Source organism: Lagenorhynchus albirostris, chromosome 19 (genome assembly GCF_949774975.1).
Source record: "Lagenorhynchus albirostris chromosome 19, mLagAlb1.1, whole genome shotgun sequence".
NCBI classification, from domain to species: domain Eukaryota; kingdom Metazoa; phylum Chordata; class Mammalia; order Artiodactyla; family Delphinidae; genus Lagenorhynchus; species Lagenorhynchus albirostris.
Window position 1 is genome coordinate 5,406,734 of NC_083113.1, and position 19,102 is coordinate 5,425,835.

A 19,102-nucleotide genomic window follows, 5' to 3' on the forward strand; every position below is an offset into this window, starting at 1 on the left:
ATCCTAATCACTAGGCCACCGGGAACTCCCTCCTACTCACCTTTTTATCTTCCCTGGAGGCTTTCATGAGACAGTTTCTCATCGCTTCCTGGGTTCTGATGAGATGTCTTTCTGCCCAGTGCCCCTCAGATTGGAGCTGCAGAATATAAAAATGCTTAGCTGTAGTCTAGAGTTGACTCTTATACTAGACTAAAAAGGTATTTGGCCTTTGCTCCTGGCTGCTGGTACAGAGCTCCTACAACCCTCATAATTTCCTGAGTGAGGGTGGTGGGAGTGCCTTGCGTTCTAATGAGGCCACTCTCGGCGGGTCTCTAGGGGCTGGTCATCAGAAAGACCAAGTCTTGATTAGAAGCGTGGAACTTTCATCACCACCCCCAACTTCCAGAGAGGGGAGAGGGGCTGGAGATTGAGTTAATCACCAATGGCCAATAGTTTAATCAATCATGTCTATGTAATGGAACCTTCATAAAAACCCCTAAACAAAGGATGAAGATCTTTCTGAGTCATAAAACTGATTTAAGGAATCTGATTAGATAAAGTGCCGAGTTGAAAGCATCCCCAAGAACATCAATCTCGTTTTCTGGTGGAATGTGGAGAATTACATGAGTATTCATAACTCTTACTGAATTGTTCTCTTCTCTGTTGAAATAAGTTCACACACAGAAGTGGTATTTGAACAAAAGGGTCTCATAAGAATCTCAAGATTTAAAAAAATCACTGCCACATCTTTTGAAAAAAGCTTTCCAAGAAACACCTGTAATTATAATTGGTTTTCCTCCTTGATAATTTGTTGCCTTGTTGATTTTTCTATGTTCCTAAATGGTAAGACAAGACCTATCAAGACAACAGAGCCTCAGGACTATTTTTGCTCTTCTTCCAAAAGAAGGATGGAAAAAACAATAAAAACCTGTGATTTGCTTGGTTTCTCATTTTAACGAAAGATTGAGAATTTCTTTTTATTTAAATTAGCATATCTATCAAATGCAGTTTGTAGACTTGTAGTTTAAAGATTTGGATCCTGATTTTTTTTTTTAAAAAAACTGGAGATTTCTGAGGTCATTGGGGAAATTTGAATACTATCTGAATATCAGATAGTATCAAGGAAGTACTGTTGGTTTTCCTAGTGTGATACTGCTGTGCTGGTTATATATTTTTTTAAAAAGATTCTCATCTAATAAAGACATCTGTGTACTAAAATATTTTGGGATTAAAAAGATGAATTTAAAAACTAAAAGCTCTTCCATTGGAGGAAAAAAAAAGGATAAGTTCACAAGAAAAATCACTCAATAAAATTTACCTATTACTTTAATAACTACTATTATAATTATAGCATATCAGGCATAAGCACAATTCTGGTCCACGTCCCTCCACCCTCGAAGGCAACCATAGCTTGGTCCACTTCTGAACATAAAGGTGCAAAACTGGATCTGGGATCATTTTCCCAGACACTTTTGGGGTTTTAGTTTGAGGTCCCCAAATCATTCCCTGTCTTTTCTCCATTATCAGGAGATCTATGGTTGTCAACTTATGGTAAAGAAGGAAGCAATAAAACACTAGTCAGGGGCTTCCCTGGTGGTGCAGTGGTTGAGAATCCGTCTGCCAATGCAGGGGACACGGGTTCGAGCCCTGGTCTAGGAAGATCCCACATGCCACAGAGCAACTAAGCCTGTTCGCCACAACTACTGAAGCCTGCGTGCCCTAGAGCCCATGCTCCACAACAAAAGAAGCCAACACAATGAGAAGCCCACGCACTGCAACGCGGGGGCTACTCTTTGTTGCAGTGCGTGGGCTTCTCACGGCAGTGCCTTCTCTTGTTGCGGAGCACGGGCTCTAGGCACATGGGCTTCAGCAGTTGTGGCACATAGGCTCAGTAGTTGTGGTGCACAGGCTTATCTGCTCCGCGGCATGTGGAATATTCCCAGACCAGGGATCGAACCTGTGTCCCCTGCATTGGGAGCATAGACTCTTAACCACTGCGCCACCTGGGAAGTCCCACAGGCGGGCTTCTTAGTTGCGGCTCCAGGGCTCCTTAACATGGCTTGCTGGCTCCTTAGTTGAGGCACTTGGGCTCCTTAGTTGTGGCATGTGAACTCTTAGTTGCGGCACGCATGTGGGATCTAATTCCCTGGCCAGGGATCGAACCTGGGCCCTCAGCATTGGGAGCATGCAGCCTTATCCACTGGACTGCCAGGGAAGTCCCAACATAACACTATTATATATAAAATAAACAACAAGGTCATACTGTATAGCACAGGGAACTATATTCAGTATCTTGTAATAACCTATAATGGAAAAGAATAGATAACTAATAAGAACCTGTTGTATAACACAGGGAACTCTACTCAATACTCCGTAATGGCCTATATGGGAAAAGAATCTAAAAAAAGAGTGGATACGTGTATATGTATAACTGATTCACTGTGCCGTACACCTGAAACTAACACAACATTGTACATCAACTATACTCCAATAAAAAATTTTTTTAAACTATAATGGAAAAGAATATGAAAAAATGTGTGTGTGTGTATATATATATATATGTATGTATGTATAACTGAATCACTTTGCTGTATACCTGAAAGTAACAAAACATTGTAAATCAACTATACTTCAATTTAAAAAAATTTTTTTAAAAAGGTATGGATTGGACACTAGCACCCAGCTGTGCTCTTCTTCTATGTGATCAAGACAGAGAACTGAGAAGAGCATGACTTTCTCACACAGATTCAAGGTTTTGAATCTCATGTCACTGTACGAACCTGAAGTCATTTTCCATCTCTTAGAAAAATCCTGCAAAAGTAGTACTTGTCCTTGTTCTGCATTGGAGGAGCCTGAGATGGACAGCTGACGTGACGTGCCAAGCCCACTCAGCTACTCAGTGGAGAAGCGGAATTCAAATTCTGGTCTGTGCAGTTCCCAAGACCCTGATTTTCCACTGAGCCATACTAGGAAATTTAAAAGGTCTTAGTTTGGGGTAGAAAACTGTGGAGTGTGAATGAAAGGTGTAGGGGTTGGGAAAAGCTCAAGAAGATAAGTGAACAGTGAACCCAGTGATCCTCGTAGGTGTTGGCAATCTTTTTATGTAAAGGGCCAGAAAGTCAGAGAGGCTCAGTGGGCCACAGGGTCTCTGTTGCAACTTCTCAATGCCTGTTAGAATTGGGAGGGGGGGTGAGGTGGGGGGGGCATCAAAAAGACAAGAGAGGGGAATTCCCTGGTGGTCCAGTGGTTAGGGCTCCGAGCTTCCACTGCAGGGGGCATGGGTCATGGGTTCCATCCCTGGTTGGGGAACTAAGATCCCTCAAGCCAAGCAGTGTGGCAAAAAAAAAAAAAAAAAAAAAAAAAAAAAGTAAAAGAAAACAAAGATAAGAGATATAGTGTTGGTGGAGGTGCAGAAAAGGGAACCCTCATGCACCGCTGGTGGGCATGTAAACCGGGGCAACTGTTATCAGAAACAGTATGGAGGTTCCTCAAAAAATGAAAACTAGAACCACCATAGGATCCAGCAACCCTACTACTGGCTTCAATAGTGTATATGTGTCAATCCCAGTCCCCCAATTCCTCCCACCCCACACCTTTCCCCCTTGGTATCCATACATTTGTTCTCTATGTCTGTGTCTCTATGTCTGCTTTGCAAATAAAGTCATCTATACCATTGTTCTAGATTCCATATACATGTGTTAATATATGATATTTGTTTTTCTCTTTCTCTGTATGACACTCTCTAGGTCCATCCACGTCTCTACAAATAACCAGTTTTGTTCCTTTTATGGCTGAGTAATATTCCATTGTATGTATGTACCACACCTTCTTTATCCATTCCTCTGTTGATGGAAGTTTAGGTTGCCTCCATATCCTGGCTATTGTAAATAGGAATTTCAATTTTAGATTTTTGAGATTTACTTTGGGGCACCAAGGAGATTACTCCTGGCCAGTTGTAATGTCAGAGATACATTTAGACCATTCTATGAGAGCAGAAAGAAATATCTCAGGGCAGAAGACTATGTTTACAGCAGCTAGATGTCCTTTCACAGGGTGAGGGTCTCCCCACCTCTTTTCCCCACTCTTCAGTTGATGTGGGTAGTTATGGTCTTGGAAGGAGACTGCAACACATGGCAAGGAATTGGGGGAATCACTGTGATTCCTGGAGTTTCAATAATCTTTGCAAACGACTCTCTTCACATACGGCTTCAACTCAGTCAGTCAACACGTATTTACTGAACATTTGCCAAAATCTAGGCACTTTCTAAACACTGAGGATGTAGTCCCTGCCCTCAAGGGGCTTAATTTCTAGACTCCAGATATCTTTTTTTTTTAATTGGAGAAGAGTTGCTTTATAATGTTGTTAGTTTCTGCTGTTCAGCAAAGTGAATCAGCTGTATGTGTACATATCCCCTCCTTTTTGGATTTCCTTCCCATTTAGGTCACCACAGAGTATTGAGTAGAGTTCCCTGTGCTATACAGTAGTTTCTCATTAGTTATCTATTTTATACATAGTAGTGTATACATGTGAATCCCAATCTCCCAATTCGTCCCATCACCCCCTTCTCCCCTTGGTGTCCATATGTTTGTTCTCTATGTCTGTGTCTCTATTTTTACTTTGCAAATAGGTTCATGTGTACCATTTTTCTAGATTCCACCTATATGTGTTAATATATGTGTTTTTCTCTTTCTGACTTACTTCACTCTGTATGACAGTCTCTAGGTCCATCCATGTCTCTGCAAATGGCATGATTTCATTCCTTCTTATGGCTGAGTAATATTCCATTGCATATATGTACCACATCTTCTTTATCCATTCAGCTGTTGATGGACACTTAGGTTGCTTCCATGTCCTGGCTATTGTAAATAGTGCTGCAGTGAACACTGGGGTGATGCGTCTTTTGGAATTCTGGTTTTCTCTGGGTGTGTGCCCAGGAGTGGCTCTAGATATCTTATGATTTCAAGAGCATCAGGAATAATAGGTGTCATCAAACCCTAAGTGCTTCCTCCCCAACCAAGTGGTTTTTGTCATCACTGATGTCTCTAGAAGCCAGGCACCAGGGGAGGGGAGGGGTACTATACTTTCTACAGTGTTGACACACTCAGGACACACCATGGGTGACACACTTGGGTGACAAAGAAGATCAGGAGTGAAGTCTAGTGTCTCTTGTCCTCTCCCCAACCATGAAATCTAGAGATGACATCACAGGATAGTATAGAAGAATAAGATGGATAAAGATGGGTGGTGGGGAGAAATGGGTGGGTTCTGGGGCAACATGGCAGGACCATTCAACATCCAGGGGCATTGTGCTGTGTGTACTACCAGACAAGAGCCCCCTTCTTGGCCTCACAACCCAGTGATCACCTTGAGATTTGGGTGGCGGGTAAGGTTTTGCATGATTTGAGGACTTTTTTTTTTTTTAATTTATGTGATTGACTAGTCATCCCCTGACTCTCATTTCTACATCACTTGCACTATCTCCTCTTTTTAACATCTTTGCTTTCTTAACTTCTTACTCCTTTGCTTTTTTTTGATATAAATTTATTTATTTTATTTATTTTTGGCTGCATTGGGTCTTTGTTGCTGTGCACAGGCTTTCTCTAGTTGCAGTGAGCAGGGGCTACTCTTCGTTGCCGTGCACAGGCTTCTCACTGCGGTGGCTTCTCTTGTTGTGGAGCACGGGCTGTAGGCGCACGGGTTCAGTAGTTGTGGCTCGCGGGCTCTAGAGCGCAGGCTCAGTAGTTGTGGCGCACGAGCTTAGTTACTCCACGGCATGTGGGATCTTCCTGGAGCAGGGCTCGAACCCATGTCCCCTGCATTGGCAGGCGGATTCTTAACCACTGAGCCACCAGGGAAGTCCCCCCATGTCTATTTTAGATTGCATTTTTTCTCTTCAATTATATCCCCCTTTTAACATGTATTAGAAATCATTATAGATTCACAGGAAGCTGGAAAAAATAGTTCAGATACTTAATGATCATTATTCACCCGTAACAATAAAAAAATCCAAGAAGTTGACGTTAGGCAGATGACATGATACTCTATATAGAAAACCCTAAAGCCTCCACACAAAAACTATTAGAACTAACAAATGAATTCACCAAAGAGGTGAAAGAATCAATGAATTAGCCAAAGAGGTGAAAGACCTATACTCTGAAAACTATAAAACGCTGATGAAGGAAACTGAAGATGCTTCGAAAGGATGGAAAGATATCACATGCTCTTGGATTAGAAGTATTAATAGTCAAAATGGCCATACCACCCAAAGCAATCTACAGATTTAATGCAATCCCTATCAAAATACCCATAACATTTCTCAGGATCTAGAACAAACACTCCTAAAATTCATATGGAACCACAAAAGACCCCAAATTTGTAAAGCAAGCTTGAGAAAAAAGAACTAAGCTGGAGGAGAAAAGAACAAAGCTGGAGAAAAAAGAACAAACCCTTGCAGACTTCAGACTATATGACAAAGCTACAGTAATCAAAAGAGCATGGTACCAGCACAAAAACAGCCACATAGATTAATGTAACAGAATAGAGAGCCCAGAAATAAACCTGCACATTTATGGTCAATTAATTTATGACAAAGGAGGCCATATACAATGGAGAAAAGACAGTTTTTCAATAAGTGGTGCTGGGAAAACTGGACAGCTACATGTAAAATAATGAGATTAGAACATTTCTAGGGAACTATATTCCACATCCTGTGATAAACCATAATGGAAAAGAATATTAAAAAAATGTATATAGGTATATAACTGAGTCACTTTCCTGCACAGCAGAGATTGGCATAACATTGTAAACCAACTAGACTTCAATAGGGACTTCCCCAGTGACACAGTGGATAAGAATCCGCCTGCCAATGCAGGGGACACGGGTTCGAGTCCTGGTCCAGGAAGATCCCACATGCCACACAGCAACTAAGCCATGCACCACAACTACTGAGCCTGCACTCTAGAGCCTGCGAGCCACAACTACTGAGCCCATGAGCCGCAACTTCTTAAGTCTGTGCGCCTAGAGCCCGTGCTCCGTAACAAGAGAAGCCACCGCGATGAGAAGCCCGCTCACCGCACCTAGAGAAAAGCCTGCCTGCAGCAATGAAGACCCAACGTAGCCAAAAATAAATAAATAAATTTATTTTTCTTAAAAAAAGACTGTAAAAAGAAATCCTTGGGGCTGGATTTGTCAATTCTGTGCACTGGAGTTTTTAACTGTGAGAAATAAATACTTGTTGGTTAAGCCACCCTGTCTATGGTATTCTTTTAGAGCAACCTGAGCTGGCAAAGACACATACAAATGCAGCTGTACATGGGACAGGGGAGGAATGTATGTTTTCCCTTTTCCATTGGATTGTTTTAAAAAATTAAAGTGGATCCCCACTTGAGGATTCCCCTTACTGGGCTGTGGGAACCCCCAAAGGCTCAAGTGCTAAGCATACTCCTACCCCACTCTGCTGCCATCCCCCCACCTTTTTTTCTCTGCCAACTTTTTTTTAATGCACACGCTCCCAACCTTAGCAGCAGGTCAGCTCTGCTAAGAGAAACCAAAACCTTGTGCTACAGTGCCACCTTCTGGAAAATGAAAGAAAGGCTCCCAAATATCAATCTCTTGAACTGTTAGAATCAAAGTAAACAAAGCCTTGGAGGTGACGTCAGCATCATGGTGGTGTGAGATGCTCCCTTTGTCTCTCCCCTTCAACCTCAACCAGTAAAACATCCGTAACTCAATAAGGGTTCCTCTGCTTAACACACCAGGATGCTGGAGAGTTTCACACATCTGTATATCTAAAAGTGGGGGGAATGGAAGATGTAGAAGAGGTGAAACTAGGTGAAACCAGTGGAGGTGGTGCCCACAATCCAGGTGACCCTGGACACAGCAGAGGCACCTGCTATCCCAACATCCCAGGGTGTGATGCCAGTGACAACAGTGACATCAGCAGCAGCAAGGCACCAGTGACCACATAGGCACAAGCAGTGACAACAAGGGCACCAGGCAACACCTCTGGCAAAGGCTGTTGGGGGGCGATTCTCAAATATAGCCAGAGGCAGCTCAAGTAAGACAAACAAAAATCTTGCGCTATAGCGCCACCTACCGAGAAAAGAAAGTCCACTAATTACGAACCTGTTGAATCGTTAGAATCAAGTAAAAAAAAAAAAAAAAAGGATTTATCTAAAAAAGAAAGCTGTTTGCTACTTCAAATGCACCAGCAGAGGACCAACTCATCAAGCGCCATGAAAAACCACAGCAAAACAGTATCACAAAAAGAAAATGACAGTTCTCCAGAAACAAACTTAAAGTCATGGAATATTGTGATCTAACGGATAGAGAATTCAAAATAGCTGTCATGAAGAAACTTAACAAGCTACAAGAAAACTCAGAAAGGCAGTTCAATGAGCTCAGGAATAAAATTAATGAACAATGGATGGACTTAGAGATTGCCCTACCAAGTGAAGTGAGTCAGACAGAGAAAGACACATATCATGTGATATCACTTATATGTGGAATCTAAAAAAATGATACAAATGAACTTATTTACAAAACAGAAACAGACTCACAGACTTAGAAAATAAACTCATGGTTACCAAAGGGGTAAGGGGGGAGGGATAAATTAGGAGTTTGAGATTAACATATACATACTACTGTATATAAAACAGGTAATCAACAAGGACCTACTGTATAGCACAGGGAACTCTACTCAATACTCTGTAATGACCTATATGGGAAAAGAATCTGAAGAATAGATACATGTATATGTATAACTCAATTGCTTTGTTGTACACCTGAAACTAACACAACATTGTAAGTCATCTATACTCCAATAACAATAAAAGAAAAACGACTGAGTACTAAGTGCTGGCAAAAAAATAAAAATAAAAATAATGAACAGAAGGAATACTTTTTCAAAGAGATTAAAATACTAAAAAAGAACCAAACAAATTCTGGAGATGAAAAACTCAATAAATGAGATGAAAAATGCATTAGAAAGCACCAGAAATTGATCAGACCATATGGAAGACAGAATTAGCAAGATCAAAGAAATCTAGAGGGCTTCCCTGGTGGCGCAGTGGTTGAGAGTCCGCCTGCCGATGCAGGGGACACGGGTTCGTGCCCCGGTCCGGGAAGATCCCACATGCCGCGGAGCAGCTGGGCCCGTGAGCCATGGCCGCTGAGCCTGCACGTCCGGAGCCTGTGCTCCGTGACGGGAGAGGCCACAACAGTGAGAGGCCCGCGTACCGCAAAAAAAAAAAAAAAAAAAAATCTAGAAATGATACAGGTAGAAGAGGAGAAAGAACTAAGATCTTAAAAAATGAGGAAATTCTACAAAAGCTATCTGACTTCATTATGAAGGGCAACATTAGGATAATGGGTATCCCAGAAGAAGAGAGGGAGAAGGGAGCAGAGAGTTTATTTAAAGAAATAATAGCCGAGAACTTCCCAGATTTGGGGAAGGAACTGTATGTCCTTGAAGCTAAGAGAACACCTTATTAACTCAACACAAAAAGACCTTCTCCAAGGGGCCTTCCCTGGTGGCGCAGTGGTTAAGAATCTGCCTGCCAATGCAGGGGACAGGGGTTCGAGCCCTGGTCTGGGAAGATCCCACATGCCACGGAGCAACTAAGGCCATGCACCACAACTACTGAGCCTGTGCTCTAGAGCCCAAGAGCCACAACTACTGAGCCCACGTGCCACAACTACTGAAGCCCGTGCACCTAGACCCTGTGCTCCACAACAAGAGAAGCCACCACAACGAGCAGCCCAAGCACCTCAACGAAGAGTAGCCCTGGCTCGCCACAACTAGAGAAAAGCCTGCATGCAGCAATGAAGACCCAATGCAGCCAAAAATTTAAAAAAAAAAAGACCTCCATTATATTAAAACTGTCAAAAGTCAATGACAAAGAATTTTAGAGGCAGTCAGGGAATAAGGATGGTAATCTACAAAGGAACTAGGCTATCTGTAGCAGAAGCTACAGGCCAGGAGACAGTGGAATGACAGCCTCAAAATACTGAAAGATTAAAAAGTGTGTCAAGGGCTTCCCTGGTGGCGCAGTGGTTGAGAGTCCTCCTGCCAATGCAGGGGACATGGGTTCATGCCCCAGTCTGGGAAGATCCCACATGCTGCGGAGCGGCTGGGCCCGTGAGCCATGGCCGCTGAGCCTGCGCGTCCGGAGCCTGTGCTCCACAACGGGAGGCCACAGCAGTGAGAGGCCCGCATACCGCAAAAATAAAATAAAAAAAAAATTAAAAATGTGTCAAATGTGCCCAAGGATACTCTATCCAGCAGAGTTATCTTTCCAATATGAATTAGAAATAAAGGGGGACACAGAGTTTTGAGGGCATTAGCCCACTGTGGCCCCCTTTGCTCGGCAAAGCAATAAAGCTATTCTTCCTGTCAAAAAAAAAGAGAAAAGAAATAAGCCTTTCCCAGACAGAAAAAAGCTGACAGAGTTCAACACCAGACCTTCCTTACAAAAAATGTTGAAAGGAGCTCTTCTACCTGAAACAAAAAGTCAAAAGTACACAAAATGTTGAGGAAGGTGATAAACAGATGGATATATCAGAAAATTGCAACTCTATATCACAATAGGTTTTTAAACACTTAATTACAGCATAAAGGTTAAAAAGGAAAAAGTAGTACAAATAACTATAGCCACTTCAATTTGGCAACAAGCTCACAACATAAAAAGGGATAATTTGAGACAACAAAAACAGAAAAGGGAAGAGGAAAAGGATAGAACCCACATAGGCAAATGAAGATAAGATGGTATCAGCAGAAAAAGGACTATTTCATCTATGGGATGTTTCATACAGATCTCATGGGAACCACAGCACACAAACCTAGAGCAGACACACGAAATATAAAAAAAGAGGAAACTAAGAAAAATATCATAGAAAAGCACTAAACTAAAATGGCAGATAGAAACCCACACAAAAATAAACAACAGAGCTACAGAGCAACCAGGAAACAAAAGATAAAGTGGCAGGACTAAGTCCTCCTCTATCAATAATTACCCTAAATGTAAATGAACTGAATTCACCAATCAAAAGACACAGAGTGGCTGGATGTATTAAGCAAAAACCCAAGGCCCAACGATATGCTTTCTCCAAGAGACTCAGCTCTGGGTTTCTAAAAACAAATGCTGGCTCAAAGTAAGGGATGAAAGATGATACTCCAAGCAAATGTCAGCCAGAAGAAAGTGGGTGTAGCCATACTCGTATCAGACAAAATAGACTTCAAGCCAAAAAAGGTAACAAGAGACAATAATGGACATTATATAATCACAAAGGGAACAATTCATCAAGAAAACATAACAGTTACCAACACAAATGCACCTAACATAGGAGGACCAAAATATATAAAGCAATTATTTTTTTTAATAAATTTATTTATTTACTTTTATTTATTTTTGGCTGTGTTGGGTCTTTGTTGCTGCACGTGGGCTTTCTCTAGTTGTGGCGATCAGGGGCTACTCTTCGTTGCGGTGCACGGGCTTCTCATTGCAGTAGCTTGTCTTGTTGCGGAGCACGGGCTCTAGGTGCACAGGCTCAGTAGTTGTGGCACGTGAGCTCAATAGTTGTGGCTTGCGGACTCTAGAGCGCAAGCTTGGTAGTTGTGGCACATGGGGCTTAGTTGCTCCGCGGCATGTGGGATCTTCCCGGACCAGGGCTCGAACCCATGTCCCCTGCATTGGTAGGCGGATGCTTAACTACTGTGCCACGAAGGAAGTTCCAATTATTTTTTTTAATAAAGCAATTATTAACAGACCTAAAGGGAGTAAATGACAGCAACACATTAATAGTAGGGGACGTTAACACCCCACTTACATCAATGGATAGATCATCCAGACAGAAAGTCAACAAGGAAACTATAGCCTTAAACAAAATATTAGAACAAATGAATTTGACAGATCTGTACAGAACATTCCATTCAAATGCAGCAGAATACACATTCTTCTCAAGTGAACATGGAACATTCTCAAGCATAGACCATAGGTTGGGACACAAAACAAGTCTCAATAAATTTAAGAAGACTGAAATCATCTCAAGCATCTTTTCTGACCACAGTGGTATGCAGCTAGGAATTAACTAAAGAAGAAAGCTGGAAAAATCACAAACATATGGAGACTGAACAACATGCTACTGAACAACTATTGGGTCAGTAAAGAAACCAAAGGAGAAATTTTAAAATACCTGAAGATAAATGAAAATGAAAATATAAGATACAAAAATCTATGAGATGCAGCAAAAGCTAAACTTCTAAAAGTGAAATTTATAGCAATACAGGATTACCTCAAGAAACAAGAAAAATCTCAAAAAACAATCTAACTTTACCCTTAAAGTAATTAAAAAAAAGAACGAACAAAGCCCAAAGTCAGTAGAAGGAAGGAAATAATAAAGATAAGAACAGAAAGAAATTAAATAGAAACTAAAAAGACAACAGAAAAGATCAATGAAACTAAGAGCTGGTTCTTTTTTTTTTTTTTTTTTTTTGCGGTACGCGGGCCTCTCACTGTTGTGGCCTCTCCCGTTGCGGAGCACAGCCTCCGGACGCGCAGGCTCAGCGGCCATGGCTCACGGGCCCAGCCGCTCCGCAGCATGTGGGATCTTCCCAAACGGGGGCACGAACCCGTGTCCCCTGCATCAGCAGGCGGACGCTCAACCACTGCGCCACTAGGGAAGCCCAAAGCTGGTTCTTTAAAAAGATACACAAAACTGACAAACCTTTAGCCAGACTCACTAAGAAAAAAAAGAGAGAGGGCTCATAAATAAAATCAGAAACGAAAGAAGAGAAATGACAATGGATACCACAGAAATACATTTTTCCAAAGAGGACATCCAAATGGCCAACGGGCACATGAAAAGATGCTCAACATCACTATTAGGGAAATGCAATTTCAAACCACAATGAACTATCACCTCACACCTGTTACAAGTGCTATCATCAAGAAGACAGGAGACAACAGGTGCTGGTGAGGATGTGGTGAAAAGGGAACCCTATACAGTGTTGGAGGGGATCTAAATTGGTCCAACCACTATGGAAAACAATATGGAGGTTTCCTCCCAAATTAAAAATAGACCTACCATATGATCCAGCAATTCCACTCCTGGGTATATACCCAAAGGAAACAAAAACAGGATTTTGAGGAGATATCTGCACTCCCATGTTTATCACAGCACTATTCACAATAGCCAACATAATGGAAACAACCCAAATTGATCAACAACAGATGAATGGGTAAAAAGATGTGGTATATATACACAATGGAATATTATGCAGCCATGAGAAAGGAGGACATACTGCCATTTGCGACGACATGGGTGGACCATGAACTCATTAAGCTAAGTGAGATAAGTCAGACAGAGAAAGTAAGTACTCTATGAAATCACTCACTTATAAGTGGAATCTAAAAAAGTCAAACCTGTAGAAAAGAGAGAGTAAAGCTGTGTTACCAGGGGCTGGGGGCTAAGATTGATGGTGTTTAAGGGTACCTTTTTGTAAGGAGTGGTAAATAAGCCATAGAGATCTAATGCACAGTAAAACGAACATAAACAGTAACACTATCGTATAATGATGTAATGTGATATTGTTACAACATATATAATGTATCAAAGTAACAGCTGTACACCTTAAATTTACACAATATTACATGCGAAATTTATTCAATTAAAAAAATTGACATGACAGAGTGAGCACGCCTAGCACGTCCTATTTTAAGACTTTTAAAAGTATCAAATTGTCTACAGTAACAATGAACTCTCGAGAGAAAAAGAATCCCTTGCATATTTAGGGAGCTCTTTGGGATGCCACACCCAAAGCACCTGAAATCAAAGAACCCCCTCTCCTCCGGGCAAGCCTGAGGCAGCGGGAGAGGGAAGGCAGGTCTCCTGGCCCTCCCCCACACCCAGCGCCGTGAGGGGCGCCGCCAGCCCCACCTGCTGGGCCCCCCGCCGCCCCCCCAATGCCACCTGCTCGCCCCTCCGCGCCCAGGCCCGACAGAGGCGACGGGGTGCACCTCGAGGGCGCGCGCGGCCGCTTCCGACGGCGGGGCTCGAGAGCATCTCCCCGCCTCCCCGGGAACGGCCGCTCATCTAGCGACTCCGGTTGTCACCAGGGAGCTCGCGGCGGATACTCACCCGTCGGGGATACTGTTCTTCCTCACCATGATTCGAGAGGCGTGAGGCTCCTACTCCCCAGGAATCCCACTCTTAGGCTTCTTCTAGAACATACAGCGGATCAGCTGCGGCCGCGGGCGTGCACACGCGGGAGGCTGGTGAGCGGACGGTGCTCACAGGTTACCGAAGGCGCACGCGTTGCGCGCGCTCGGACCAGGCGGCGGAGGGGCGCACAGCGCATGCTCCAAGGCCGCCTTGCCTGGGGCGCCCTGGAGAGCAAGCGCGAAGCTGAGGGCGTGAGGCTGCGGGTGTTGGGTGGGCGCGTAGGGAGCGGTGAGGATGGGTTGGTGACCTCTCCTAGACCGCGGTAGATGGTGCGTCCTGCATTCGCTGCCCAGAGAGAGCAAAAGTGCACTGTCCATCCAGATGAATGTCATACTGCCCGTTAGAGCCAGCCCCACCCTTCCGCCGACCACCCCTATTAAATCCTCCAGTATTTGTCTGGTGGGAGCTCTGCTCAATGGAAAAACCCAGTTCCGTGTCCCTCCCCAACCCCACCCCCACCCCACCCCACCCACCCCCAGCTCCCGGTAACCAGGGCCAGACCCGCACGGGTCACTGGGACTTGTAGTCCTCAGGGCCTGGCCCACCCACTGTGCAACTCCTTTGGGAATTAGCCGCGCTTGATATGCATCAAATCCGGGTCCGTATGATTTAACGAGGGCCTACTGTGTACTGAACACCTTGCTAGGATTGGTGGGAAGCAGATGAGTTCATGCCCCAGCTCTCGTCCTCACATTAGGTTAAGCAGAAAGGTGAATTTGCGAAGTACAATGTAATGAAGAAAAATTACGAATTATAGTGCTGTTGGAGGTCACGGAAGGGCCAGAGTCAGAAAGAACTTCCTGGAAGATGTGGGGTTGCAATCAGCCTTTGAAACCTGTACCGATCTAGGTTAGGCAGAAATTGCAAAAACCAGAGGATGGAGGTGGCAGGGAGTATAAAGGAGAGTTTGATCTGGTTATCTGGAAGGCTTAAAGGGGAGAGTGGTGAGCAGGGCTCAGTTGGGCAAGTGGACGCTTTCAGAAAGGGCCTCCATTTTGAGTTCCTCTGCAGTGGAGACATAACTACAGGCACTTATAGGCTTAAATAAAGACACCATCACAGGATTTACTTGTGTGTTTCCGGACTTCGGGGCTCCTGTTTAGATAAATCTCCTGTAAGAGAAGGGAGGGCTTTGAGGCCACAGGGAGAAGCCTTGGGTCCCCCACTCCCCCTGTTCTCCTGGCAGGGGGTTCTCATGGGGTGTGGGAATGACAGATACCTGATCTCACCCGCTTTCTTCTCTGATTCCAGGAAGGAGATTTTGCCTCCTACAAGCCCTGGATAAAACCAAGGTATCAATTCTGGCCCTGTCTTTCTCCATCTCCCCCTCCCCAACCACTGGAGAGGAACTCCCCTCCCCTCCTTCCTCTGGTTCCTCCCTCACTCCCTGTCCCTAGGGAGACCATTTGTCATTCTGAGGCAGCCCCTCCTCACCTGTCACCAGTAGAAGCAGGACACCACTGAGCTATGAACCTATGTGGGGGGTGGCCTTTTCTGTAGCATTCACGGTGTACTCTCCAGCATGACTGGGTTTTAGATGAGTCAGCTGAAGTTCAGCCAGGCCCTCTGTAGAGACAGGTGATTGCAAGAACTACAAGATATCTCCTCCCTTTCTGAGAGCAAAGTTTACATCCTTGGTGGGAGTCCAGCATCGCAGGGTCACGTTCCTCTGGGCAGGTACCACCGAGCTGGGCCAGGCACTGAGGGAGGGCTTCAGAAGTGCCTGGAAGGAAACAGATCTCAGGACTGGATGTGATCCACTCACCTGCTCTCAGGAAGCCCATTTAAAGAAGGGAGAGGGGAAAGTGGGACCTTTGGTGGGGTGAAGGGTCAAGGAGGGTTTATGAAGAAACACTCACCATCTCTTCTTATGTCTCCTTGGCCAACACACAGCCCTGCAAAGAATCGTCCCTGAGACACAGGCACCTGCGTCCTCACCTCCTGGTCCCTGAGGGGCCGTCTCAGGGCTCATACGTGTGGGAGCTCTCACTTCCCCACGCTGGACTCTGGCTCCTGCTCTGCTCTCAGCTCCTCCACCATGTCCCACGAAGGTTCCCCTTTGCTGCTGTCACCTCCCAAGGCTCCAGGGCCTTTCTCGCTTCCACAAAAATGCCACCAATCCTCTTATTTTCTCTTTCTACCTAAACCACTCTTGGTGCAAAATCTATGTCTGAACACAGTCAAATTCAGACCTCAAATTCTAACGCACCTAGATAAGCCAGGAATGCTGAAAGCCGGGATGCTGTTGGGGAGATGGAAAAAGTTGATACAGAGAAGTAGAGAATTTCCTGGCCAATAGGAAAGATGCTGGACCTTAGAACAGAGTGAAGGGGTCAATGTTAGTGAACATTGAATGACTGTGATTTGAGGTCCATGTGCAGAGAAGGAGCAAGACCATGGTTCATGCATTTAAAAACAAATCCAGGGCTTCCCAGGTGGCGCAGCGGTTAGGAATCAGCCTGCCAAGGCAGGGACACGTGTTCGAGCCCTGGTCTGGGAAGATCCCACATGCCGCAGAGCAACTGAGCCTGTGCGCCACAACGACTGAGCCTGTGCTCTAGAGCCCACGGGTCACAACTACTGAGCCCCCGTGCCACAACTACTGAAGCCCGTGCGCCTAGAGCCCATGCCCCGCAACAAGAGAAACCACTGCAATAAGAAGCCCGCTCACTGCAACGAAGAGTACCCCCTGCTTGCCACAACTAGAGAAAGCCTGCGCACAGCAACGAAGGCCCAATGCAGCCAATAATTAATTAATTAATTAATTTAAAAAAATTTAGTCTGAAGTTACACTCGTGTCAAGTTTTAAGTGGGAAAATGTGACAGCCATTAGTAAGTCAAGCGTATGTTGTTGTGATCAATAGGGTAATCTCGAAAAGAATTGCACAAAAAGTAATGTAGATAGAAACGTTAAAAATAAAATAAAATAAAGAGACACGCAACCCCCTGAAAAAAAAAAAAGTAATGTAGAGGTAAAGAAAGTTGAAGATTTAAAATGGCATATTATTGGTGAAGCTAAAAAAAATTAAAATAGCACAGTAAAAAATAATTTTTAAAACAAAGAAATTGGAAATGAGGAAACATAAAACAGATGGGCAAATAGAAAGATTAGAAGATTATAAACTTTCATCCTATAAATAAGTAATTACATAGAACATCAATTGGCCCTGAAATTCAATGAAAAGATCTAATGGATGTTTAAAAAAAGACCTAAATAAATGCCGGGTTTTTTTTTTTTCAAGAGAAACACTTTAAGTATTGGTATATACAGAGGTGCCTTGAAAGCAAAAATATACAAAAAGATATACTATGCAAACACCATCGAAACAAAGGTGGTATGGCTATATTAACATCACATAAAGTAGATTTTAAGGCAAGAAATAGTATTCAGATATGAAGGGGAACGTTTCCTAATGATAAAATAGGTCGAGAAAAATATGTAATAACCCCAACTCTGTAGGCACCTCATAGATACAAAATCCAATAATATAGATACAAAATCTATAAAAGAATTGTTGACAGTATTAAAGAAGCTAAGCCTATAATCATATTTTGTACTTTGACATGCCTCTCTCATTAACTGCGTTGCACATGAAAAAGTCCACAAAAAAAAAAGAAAAAGAAAAGAAAGACATTTGCAGACATTTGCTATTCCAAGAAATCAAACCCGGAAAAGTAAATAAAATGTCATTTTGCATTATTAATCTGACAGTTTTTAATGCTAAAATCTAATGTTAAATAGAATTTGGAAAAATGATACATCATCAGTTTTTAGAATGATAAATCAATACTAGTTACTAAGGGCAACGGGGTTATGAAGCTCATCCCTGCCCCCCAACATTTATAGCCTTCCACCTGAGAATTTAAATCCCAGTAGTCTACCCTAAGGAATAATTAAGGCTGTCCAAAAGAATTACAAGTTGTTAATTTTTATTATGATTATAGTAGCAAATGAGTTGGAAGTAATATAAATGTACAGGAGTAGGAGGTTGGTTAGTTACAAGTTTTTACTTTTATAGAGTGGAGGACGATTCAGCAATTTAAATCATGTTATGGAACATAAAAATAAAATTTCAATGTTCCAAGAAGATATGATAATGTATAAACTAATATAAGAACCAAAATAAAAAATTAAATCATGTTGTGGAAGCAACTTATAACCGTGTGTGGGGAAGCATTCGTTGGCATGAAACACTTTAAGTTTTATAGGTTTATGACAAAATAAGATAACAGTTTAGGAGATATAGATATAGATATTTCTTGGGAATTTTTTCTTATCACTCTCAAATATTTCTAAAAAAGGTGAGCCTTTTTTTTCTTTTTTGGCTGTGTTGGGTCTTCGTTGCTGCGTGCGGGCTTTCTCTAGTTATGGCAAGCAGGGGCTACTCTTCGTGGGCTTCTCACTGAGGTGGCTTTCTTGTTGCAGGGCATGGGCTTTTAGGCATGTGGGCTTCAGTAATTGTGGCCCACGGGCTCAGTAGTTGTGGCCCATGGGCTCTAGAGTGCAGGCTCAGTAGTTGTGGCGCACGGGCTTAGTTACTCCGCGGCACGTGGGATCTTCCCAGACCAGGTCTCAAACCCATGTCTCCTGCATTGGCAGGTGGATTCTTAACCACTGCGCCACCAGGGAAGCCCTGGCAGGCGGATCCTTAACCACTGAGCCACTAGGGAAGTCCAACGGTGAGTCTTTTAAAATGAAGACCCTTTGTTTTGCTGAGCACAGTGCTGGACTTGGGTGTAAACGTTAAGGAGTCAATTGCTAGATAATCTGAATTGTTCTGCATAAAAATGAGTTAAGAAATTTAGGGTGGGGATTTTAAAAAAAAGAATCTAGATGAATGACATCGAGGAAACCAGAAACATGTGCACTGCACTGGGAAAAAGAGAAGGGAAATCAGCAGT